Here is a 10,580-nt window from a genome sequence, read left to right as displayed (position 1 = left end):
GCGCCACAGGTAACTTCCGCTTTCTCAACAAATTTACCGGTATTTTGATACTGAATGATGTCTTACTGGTAAAAAGACGGAATGTCACTGCATGTGTGAACAGCACATTTTTGTATTTACTGGTAAATTCATTCTGATAAATTCATGGTAATTTACCAGAATTACTGTGTGGAAGAGGCTAATGTATGCAGTCCGGTTGTTCCAAGCATCACAACAGAAAGCCCGCCTCTCCCCTTATTCGATTGGACAATGGAAAAAAATGCCTATGACATCGGGCACTTTTCCGCTCAGAGGGCTCCTATAAAAACGTGTAAAAAAAAAGGCAGCCGAAAGTGAGTATAAACAGTGCAAAGAGCACTCACTGCCTATAGAAAACCATTCAAAAAAGGTACCTGCCACTGTCATAAACGCGTTCTGTGTGATCGGACCCTTAGGGGGCACTACTGCCTTTTAAAGTTGCAATGTGGAACTTTCATAAGGAACTCTTGACAGAAATTTAATATAATATACATAACTATATTATCAGTGGTGTATAAAGACCTTATATAATGAAAGGTATTGTTTTTATTAACTTAGAATGAGCCGTTTTATCTACAAACACCGTGGGTCTCCTTACATGCAAGTTACCGTCATGTTTTTACATTAGCACTACATAGAATTCGTCACTATATTGTCTCAGACAACAACTTTGTCTCATAAACGTAAAAAAATGATGGACGATGTGACGCCACTTCCTGTTTATTTTTTAAAGTCAGTTTGGAGCCAGGAATCGTAAGTGGAGCCTGGGAGTTGGAGCCACTTTATAAAACTTCAATTGAAACCCAATTCAACCAAGGCCCTTGAACGGCTTATTTGACTGGCTTGCTAAAATAAGGTAAGTTAATTACAACTCATTGTCTGGGCGAAATAACGCAGAAATAAAAAATGAATAGTTATATTTTCAATCTTCCCTTGAAGCTCAGAGAGTCCGCACAGATAAGCTGTCAATCACAAATGTCAATCATAACGACACACACCGTACCTATAGCATCAAATTACTAGCTAAAATGAAACTTATCACAAAAATTACCTTAAAGGACCAAAATATATTTTGGAAAATTTTATTGGAAGTGTAATTTATTTTTTATTTTGACCCGAGTCCGGCTTGTTTGCATGGAGAGGGCGGAGTTAAGACTTGTACTGCATCCAGCCACCAGGGGGCGATCAAAGAGACAGCAGCTTCACTTTTCAGGATGTATGATGCACACCCTTTGCAGCTACCATAGCATCACATTGCGTTTCGAAATTGGAGCTGGTTGCAATTCGCAATCTCACCACTAGATGTTGTTAACAAACCCATACTGTACCTTTAACCACTATCAACCATTCTTTGGAAGTGCGGTTCAATCAGTGGATCTGTGACTTTTTTTTCGAGGGCGCACAAATTGAAGCTCGTCACAACATGTATGTAGTTCGTCATGTGTGTGGTTTGTCATTTCAAAATATGTGTTCGGCGCATCAAGTGAACATATGTGCATCACGTGTCTTGTCAAAATAAGTGCCTGCTGCAGACGCATCTAAAGGGTTATGATAAAAGAGACGCATGCATTTGTCAGATACTCGCATAATCTCATGCGTAATCAGAGTTTACTGTTAAGGGAGTGTCTTGCGAGTTTTTTGTGAATGTAAGCGTCTTTTTTATCATACATCCAACGGTTTTGACGTGTTTGCAGCAGGCACTTATTTTGACAAAACACGTGATCCACATGGTTCACATGACGCAACAAACACATATTTTGAAAACACGAGCAACACACATTACACTCCGAATACATATTTTGAATTCGGGGGAACTTGGAAGAGCAGTCACGAGCCGCCACTGGGTTCCATAAAGAACATCTACAGAACCTTTCTGTTTCATAAAAAGTAAGGTTAGGGTAAGTTTAACTTAAAGGTTATTTGGGAGTCCAAAAATGGTTCTTCTATGGAGAACCTTTTATTGAACCTTTATTTAACAGAATGTCAATTTCTTACTTTGAATTACTTATCAGTTCAGCCTTCACATCAGCTCACTAGGGTTTGGACAGAGCAAATCTGCCTTGCAAAATATGTACTCTTGTTTCTTCACATTTGGATGTGGATCTGGCCCTTTACACCTTTAATGGCAGCATTATGCACTCACACTCTTTAGATTCATGGCGTCCTGTAGATCGGGTCATTTTAAAATACCGGTGAAATTCCACTAAAACGTAATCAAGGATGCCGGCTATTTTAAAGTGCTCTGCTATACAGGAAAAACAGCATTAAAATGAATCGGTGACACAAATTAGTAGAGTCGACCCCAACCCGAGGTTAAATGTTTTTGAGGATGATCCAAAAAGCAATTAGGAAGCATGCGAGAGGAATGCAATGATTGATTGTTCTCCGAGGGCCGTGTTTTACAATGCCCCTGTCCTTGCCCGAATGGTTGCCATAGCAACAGGAAGAAGGAGGTGGACTTCAGGAGCGGGAGAGGATGACAGATCAGTTTTGGAGAGTATTGACCCTCTGTTCCTTTCAGCTCGTCTCACATCTGAGGCCTTCGCGTTTTAATCCAACGATTTGAAATGAGATTCACCGAACAGCCTCAGTATAACATAAATGCTGAGTCACAAGTTTCATAAAGCAAAATTAACTTTCATGTCTGAGTGGTAAATTATGTGTGCTTTAGCGCCGAATGCGGACGGATGGATTTACACGGTGCTTTCGCATAAATTAGTCCGTTTAATGCTGTTCGACCTCTCAGGGAGGTGACGTGCATTCAGACGGTCTGAAAATAACTACGCACCTGAAGTCACAAATTAACATGTTTGAGTCGAAGCAAAGACGACGGCTCTGACAAGCTTCTAAGTGTATTAAAGTCAATTTATATGTCTAACAGAGTGACGTGAAAGCAGGCGGTACTGTGTATATTTAAAACAAATTCAGATGCAGTTAACCTTTGAAAATGACAGGAAAATAGGGACCTCAAATCTCCAGAGATGTCAGCGATGGGTAGTCAGGGTACAGATTACATAATCTTTTTTCCTCAGATTGGTTGTTTACTCTAATTGTATATACACAGAGTGGCATTTCAAGCTAAAGTATGTCATTCTGGGTTAAAACAGTTATTTATTTAGAAGATTCCTAGTGTAAGAAAGCCTTGTGTGGGCTGATGTTACCAAAAAGTATAAAAAAATTCAAAAATGGTCTCTAGCTATCCCTGGGGCCTTAGGTCCTAATATCGACCATTTAGGTACAGATGCACAATTGGTACCAATATAGTACTTTTTGAGGTAGACTACATGGTACCAGTATGTACCTCTGAAGTACTAATATGAACCATTTAGGTACAAAAGTGAAAAGGTACCAACCCAGTAACAGCTAGAGACCATTTTTGACTGACCATTGACCAATGGTCCCTTCCCTTAAATAGGCAAATTTTCCAGCTCTCTTAAAAATTGATTTTCAACATTCAGTTGATCTCTGGGTCTGGCCTTACCACTTTTAGCATAGCTTAGCATAATCCATTGAATCTGATTAGACCATTAGCATCACGCTAAAAAATACCAAAGAGTTTCAATATTTTTCCTATTTAAAACTTGACTCTTCTGTAGTAACATTGTGTACTAAGACAGATATTAAAAGTTGCTATTTTCTAGGCAGATATGGCTAGGAACTGTACTCTCATTCTGGCGTAATAATCAAGGAAATTGCTGCCGTAACATGGCTGCAGCAGGAGCAGTGATATTATGCAGCCCTCGAAAATAGTCCCCTGGTAACTTTCAATAACAGGGGGACTATTTTCAGGCACTGCGTAATATCATATACACAATGTAACTACAGAAGAGTCAAGTTTTAAAAAGGGAAAAATATCGAAACATTTATTTTGAGCACGATACTAATGATCTAATCAGGTTCAATGGATTATTATGCTAAGTTATGCTTAAAGTGGTACCGCCCGACCTATTTATCGGCTGAATGGATTCAAAAACTGTAAAAATCAAATGTTTAACTCTAGTGGAGCTGGAAAATGAGCGTATTTTCAAAATAAAGTGGAGTGTGCCTTTAAGTGTTGCTAGTGGTGCAGAAACATTGTGGCAAAGATAGTTTTCCAGACTCATTGGGTCTGAGACAAATTAATTGGATGAGCAAATACAGAACGACTGTCTGTTTGTTTACTTGTTTGTTTGCCTGCTTTTAAGGCGTGAGGAGGAAGCATACTTCAATCCCATCAGGGAAGGCCACCCGAACAGCATCTGTGCTTTCTACTACCATGAGACAGCCAGCGCCGTCTTCAAAGTAGCGGGACAGATGTGCCCTGAGATTAGATTTTGGCAGACGAGGTGCGTCTGTTTGGACGGTTGATCACACGTATTCAGATATGAACTCTTGCGCTGGAGGACCAGGTGCATGATTGCAACAAATAAACTGACTGCAAATGAATTTCTGTTGTCCACAAGCTGTGTCTGCACATGGGTATAACAGCCAATTACATGAACTGTTTGTGTCCGAGTGAATGAAGGAAAAGTGAGAATGTACGAGTGGGAGAGACAGAAGGCATGTCTGGAGCAGAAAAGTACAATCTTAAACATAAAGGTGCTACATGATGCCATAAGAAGAAGAACCATTTTTGACTGCATGGAACCAAAAATGGTTCTTTTATGGAAAAACCATTTGTTTAAAGAGCACAAATGGTCCGATTCACGATTTTACATTTCCTTTGGTGTGTATTAGTACATGTTAACGATATGCACAAGGTACAAACCCCAAAGTAAACGATGACGTGAGTTATCGTCTCCAACATAAATCTCTTTTCTTGGACTAACAAACACACGGATTGTAGGCAACAGTTTACTTCTTGGGATTGGTGATGTAGACAATACCGACATTATCATAATTCCTCCCGCTTCGGACATACAGCCTGTAAATTAAGTCCTGTTAGCATTGCATTGTGCGCAAATCTTTTAGGAGAGTCACATTTCCAGCTGACGTCAGATAAATTCAGGCCAATCAAAACGTACTGGTTAGCTGGCCAATCAGGGACAGGTTTGTACAAAATCTGTGCGTTTCAGGAAGACAGGGAAATCTGGAGCTACAAAAATGTGGAAAATAATGTGTTTTTAACCATAAACCACGCAAACGCATTGTATTATACCAAATACACAAAACAACATTGAAATGGGTGCTCTTTAACATTTTTAACAAAATGTAAAATGTAATTCTATCATGCCGCATTGTCATATGATTGTTGATGATTGGCACGTTTAAATGCAATTTTGTGTAAAAACATGCTAACTCTTGGCAGATGTTGAAAAATCATGACTGCTCGTGGTTTAGTGCCCACACAGGAAATGGAAGGTCAAGTTGAGCACGTTGCATTGTGGGATACATTACATAGCACTATGTGCTCAGTATACACAAAGTATGAATGTTATTCTGAACACAGCCTAAGAAAAATGACAAAACAGACAGTGAATATAAGAGGAAATGTTATGATGTAATGTTCGAAAGGCTGGCTTTAGTGGCATCCATAGCGGATATAGTTATTGCAATAACCCTAATACACCAGGAAAGTGCTGAAAGAGTTATTACACTTTAAGATATAGATGCTAGATGTGCTTCAATCTTCCATTGAGATCACTTAAACAAATCACAGGGGACGATGTAGTCAATTAGCCAAGGACCTCCGGAGTGACTTTGACACCCTTCACACATCCATCTATCCTTTAACTGCATTCAATTACACAGCATTTAAAGCAACGTACTGTGGACCAACTGGGAAGTTGTAACCCCTTAAATGCCCCAATCCTTGTCCTTGAAACCGTGTTTCCAAAGGGAAGTGAGACCCTCTTACTTACAGTTAGCGAAAACAGATTGTGAAAGTGACACTGCGGCACGGTTAAATTGGATTGATTATGTGATTAATGGTGACGTGGAGGTTAGCTGAAATTTTTTACTTTGCTCCTGCAGTGACGCTGTTATCAAGTTCTGGCACGCAGACAAGACCGGGACCCCTTTAATCAGATTTGCTGGAGTGAAAACTCTCCTGCACACAAAGGCACCATTGATACACGGTGGGTGTCAACAAAGGAAAAACTTCGACAAGGGAGAGGGGGATGGAGGGCAGGAAAAGGGGACTTAGATGGGGGTATCTACGGTTGCATCTTATTGTAAAGTTAACATTTGTGTGAGCCTAGACAGATCTCCCTAAGGACCCCCGAGGAACACAAATGTCAGTATCTATAAACTGCCTAAAAACATGATGCAGAAGTCACGTAGCTCGAAGGAGCTGCAACAAGTCACCTCTGAAGGTCAAGCATTATTTTTATAAATGCTGATTTTTTTTTTTTTTTTGAATATAATTATTTGACTGAACTGGTGTAAAAAAGACTACATGAAAAACCTGGTATGTTTTTTAAATCTAAAAACGAACAATTTTTAAAGATGGCATGATATACAGTAGTAATTTATAAAGTAATATTTAAGATTACATATACTGTTTTTAGGACACTAATCAAATTTAAGCACATTAATGTCCCATCTGTACACTATCAGAAAAAACATGAGTCAAATATCCTACCTGTCGCTGGGGTGGTACCCTTTAAAAAAGTAAAACTTTGCACCACCTTAAAAGTTCATATTATATATCAGATATACATTTAAGTAATATAAAGATACTGTCCTATAAAAGGTATGAAACTGTACATTTTCTTTCGCCAGGGGTTACCATAAGGATCTATTGTGTACTTTTAAAGGTACAGTTAATTGTTTTGTACCCCTAAAATTGAACTGGTACAAAATACACAATAGGTACACAATACACAAAGGCAGTGGCGGCCGGTGACTTCTCTTCCGAGGGGCGCAAATTCAAAATATGTGTTCGGAGTGTCATATGTGTTGCTTGTCATGTCAAAATATGTTGCATCATGTGAACCTATGTGCATCATGCGTTTTGTCAAAATATGTGCTTGCTGGGCACGCGTTGAAACGGTTTATGATAAAAGAGACACTCATGTTTTCGCAAAATACTCGCAAGACACTCACTTAAACTCAGATTACAAATGAGATTAAACAATGCTATTTCACGAGAATTCGTACATATTTTACAAGTTGGCTAATTTGTATTAAGTCATATGACCACATTCATAAGTTTTGGTACGATATGCCTTTACCCCTGTGACGTTGGGGTTAGGTGCAGGGTTGGGGGGTGTTAGGGATTCGGTTTCGTTGTTGTTGTTGTTTTTTTCATGAGAATCGTACGAATTCTCGTGAGATCAGGCTGGATTATATGAGTATCTGGCAAACGTGAGAGTCTCTTTTATTATAAACCTCTTCGAAGCGTCTGAAGCAGACACGTGTTTTGAAATGACCTGTGATGCACATAAGTTTACATGACACGCCGAAAACATATTTTGACACAATGAGCCCCACACACCGGGCTAAATAAATGTTGGGATAAGCTTTGAATCATGTGTCCTCAAAAAAGAAGTCACTGGCCGCCACTGCACAAAGGTACACAATAGGTCCTTAGAGTATATTATATAACAGTTCTTTCTGGTTCTCGAATCTGATTGGCTAAGAGCTATGCGATATTCTACTGATAACGGCACCGTAACCGCTTCACCTTTCGTATCATTCCGCCACCTAGTGAATGGAGGTCCTTTAAACAGGCTCATCTCTGAATGTAAAAACTGCACGCACACACGGACAAACACAGACGCGCTGTTTTTAAACACTTCGTGTGTCTCATTTCACTAGCTCGTATCAGTCTGTGAATCCCAATCGGAAGCGACTATTCCGTCAAAGATCAGCGCTCTTGGATGTTACGTTAAACTTAATGGGAGTAATGTCTTGTCACATCGTGTGGACGATTAACACTTGGAAAGAGTGAACTAATCTTAAAACTACACTTTGTGACCAAGAAACGGTAATATAAAGAAACGGCTTTTCCGTCCATTGAGTTATTATGAGATTCAAAGCAGCCGAAAGTTTTACCTGTCATTCTGGCCGCCCTCAAATCCGTAGCGGAAGAAAGTAGTTCCCAAACAAAGAGGCTTTTAAAATAACTCCATTGTTGTTTTCTAGTTTTCTTTTTTCAATATCACACGATTCCGAGAGCGATATTGCTTAAATATTTTACCCAGAAAGGTACAACATTTAAATGTGTTGTGTACCCACAAAGGTAAAAAATTAACAGAAAGGCGACAGAAAAGGTACAGTTTTTTTTACTTTTTTCTGACAGTGTACATATTGGTACCTAATACATTCATTTCTGTACCTAATGATACAATATTAGGACATTTATTTATACAATATTTGGGATTACTGCCCCAATGACAGCTATAGGGTACATATTTTGACCAATATTTAAAATATAAAGAAAGTTTATAGCTTTTCTTTGTTACGCTGATTGTATATGTGAAAGTCGACAAATTTGTAATAAACTGAAACATTTAGTAGTCTCTGACTTTTGAAGCCCACTGTATGTCTTTTATTCATGCCTCACTGTGGTCCTATTATAACGGGCAACGTTTTAGCCCTTAAATTTTGCTATTGTGAAATCAAAGCAGTGCAATAAAATTCATAAAACGTTCAGTGGTAGGTCTTTAGCTAAAGTGCTACAAAAGTGAGTGTCTAAATAAAATAATTCATTTTGCATAATTACCACTCCAGTTTGTATGGCTAAGCAAATTAGCATTAGTACAAAATACATTTGTACTACATTTTGTACTTAATCCACCGCAACCCTACATAAAAGGGTTATTTATTAAGAGGTACATTAACTACGCGTTCACCTGTGTGTACGGGATTCAACATTCCATGTGCTGGTTTCCAGCATAAACAGCTTATTTTCCGTACTATTCCTGATCAGCTGGAGACTGTAGTGCTCAGCGGCATAGGGACTTTAATCCAATTCAGAATCTCTGAATTCACTGCTAATTTTCCGGACGCCGTCCCTGTCACGGTTTTATATGCAATGGCAGGGCGCACACAAGCTGGCCATTCACAGGGAAACTTACACAAGGCTTTGGAAATGAAGTTACCATTATGGGGACAGCAGATTCAATTAGGCACAAAAGCCCTGGACAGCATTGACCTTCCATTGGCCCGTTTCTTCTACACTGTATTTAGGTCTGGCTGATTTCATAGGGAAATATCATTACACATACTGTAAATAATATCAGATCTATAGCCCAGTGCAGGAGCTTTCTACAGTAGCCATGCCAAAATAAGCAGTGCTGGACGCATGAGATGCATTTACATGAGTTCATTCTGGACCAGTTTTGATTGTTTTTCCAGGTATTGATACCAACATGACATGTTTTTTTTTTAATGGTGAGGTCTTGGCACATTTAACGTATATCGCAAAAGAAAACACATAAATGAAATCCAGGCAAAGAATTATCTCACAAAAACACAGACCCACTTATTAAAGAGTTTAATTGAATTTGATTTTAAAGGTACACAAACGTCTCCGTGATGCCAACCCATGCATGTGAAATGTATTTTCTATATTTGCATATTTAAAAGCACGGCTTAAATAAAGAAAGAGCAGGAAAGTGGGGCTTTGTGGGCTGCAAATAGATGTCTATATTGTTGATGCACACAGTGTGGCTGGGATGACAAAGCAGCCTCCACTTCAGGTTCAGCTTTAGTGCCGAAAGGACAGCTGGAGGGCCGCCATGTTTGTGTTAAGGGAGAAATGGTGATACACAATAGCAAATTGGACTGAAGACCCCCAGCTGAGCCATTGTGTATCCCGCTGAGCTCCGAATACGATAGATTGCTGAGAAAATGGCTCGCACATACAAACGCTCACACACACTCGTGCAGAAATAGGATCAGGGAGGTGAGCGTATAATAAGTCGAACACAAAACCCGACGACTTAGACATGCAGAATTTACCTCGCCCCATCCCAGCGCCATATAACCTAAATCTGTTTAAAACATGCCACTCCAACAGCTTATTAATGAATATCATCTAGACTCTATACATGAAATTCGTCCTTGTTGGAATGACGTTTTAGGCTTCAAAAGTGAACAAATAAAATCTTTGTTTTAAACATCTGGATAAGCGACAAAAAAGAATTAAGTAGCCTACATTTGTTTGAAGTTTACCCCCTTCGGGCTGAGCTGCAGTCTGTAGCAAACTTCTATCATTGTTGTTGCCGACTAGCACACAGACTGGCCATTGTGTAAGGCAAAAGATAGGATTTGCATGCATGTTAGACAGGATTACACACTAGAGTCTGGGTTGGGAACCTGGACCCCTCTAACCAACCGTTAGTGGGCGTCTCCAAAGTCCCCTTGTGCACATGCATCCAACAAAAGATAAAAGCAGCCTGGAAACGCATAAAGCAAAAAGTTCAAACTTAAACTGCACAGAAATTCATTGATCAGCAACTACATGCCAATCCAATCCCACAACCGTACGAACGTTTTGTGAGACTTGTTGATTTGTGTTGTCGGGATGGCGCTAATCCATTAATCCCTTGAGGGTGATATACATATCAACTGCATTTAAATCCCCCCAACACAGGACAACAGATCTGCAGATTGTACCGTTGCATAATCCATTT

Source organism: Paramisgurnus dabryanus, chromosome 6, assembly GCF_030506205.2.
Source record: "Paramisgurnus dabryanus chromosome 6, PD_genome_1.1, whole genome shotgun sequence".
Lineage (NCBI taxonomy): Eukaryota > Metazoa > Chordata > Actinopteri > Cypriniformes > Cobitidae > Paramisgurnus > Paramisgurnus dabryanus.
This window is presented reverse-complemented; position numbering follows the sequence as displayed.